The sequence below is a fragment of the Cyprinodon variegatus genome, unplaced genomic scaffold, assembly GCF_000732505.1.
Source record: "Cyprinodon variegatus isolate N-32 unplaced genomic scaffold, C_variegatus-1.0 Scaffold380, whole genome shotgun sequence".
Classification (NCBI taxonomy): domain Eukaryota; kingdom Metazoa; phylum Chordata; class Actinopteri; order Cyprinodontiformes; family Cyprinodontidae; genus Cyprinodon; species Cyprinodon variegatus.
In genome coordinates this window covers 309,629-310,211 of record NW_015150833.1, presented here as the reverse complement: position 1 = coordinate 310,211, position 583 = coordinate 309,629, and positions in this window count along the sequence as shown.

Genomic DNA, 583 nt, shown 5'->3' with positions numbered 1-583 from the left:
AAGTAGTAAAGTAAAGTAAAAATATCAGAAAAATCTACTTGAGTACAGTAACGAAGTATTTGTACTTCGTTACTTCCCATCTCTGGAAATCAGAAACACTCAGTTCACGGCATGTCCTCAGCAACTCTGTGCTTAGGCCCATTTTCTCCATGGGACCTTAGGATCCAAGCCATACTGTAGGTCCAGGGAGTTCACGACAAAGTGAGTCCCCTCAGCAAGCTGTTCATAAACTCACCTAGCTCTCTTCTCTAGTGCTACATAGCCTTTGTTTGGGATTCTGACATCTGTTCACATGACCTGCTTCTTAAGTACGATAAAGAATCTTGTTCGCATAACTTGGTTGTTAACTCTTTCAGAGCTCACACAGTTTGACGATTGTTTGTAAAGCATACAACCTGTGTCTGATTGGGTAAGACATTTTTCATGGCCTAGTGAAAGGAAACCATTGTTCCTATCACCATAGTAAGTATTCTTGGTTATTGAACTTTTAGTAAGTGCCACCTGCCACAAGTTTAATCTACGAAGTTACAATTAACCAGTAAACTATTCTACAGTAGATCTAAGTTCAGCGGCTGGTTAGCGC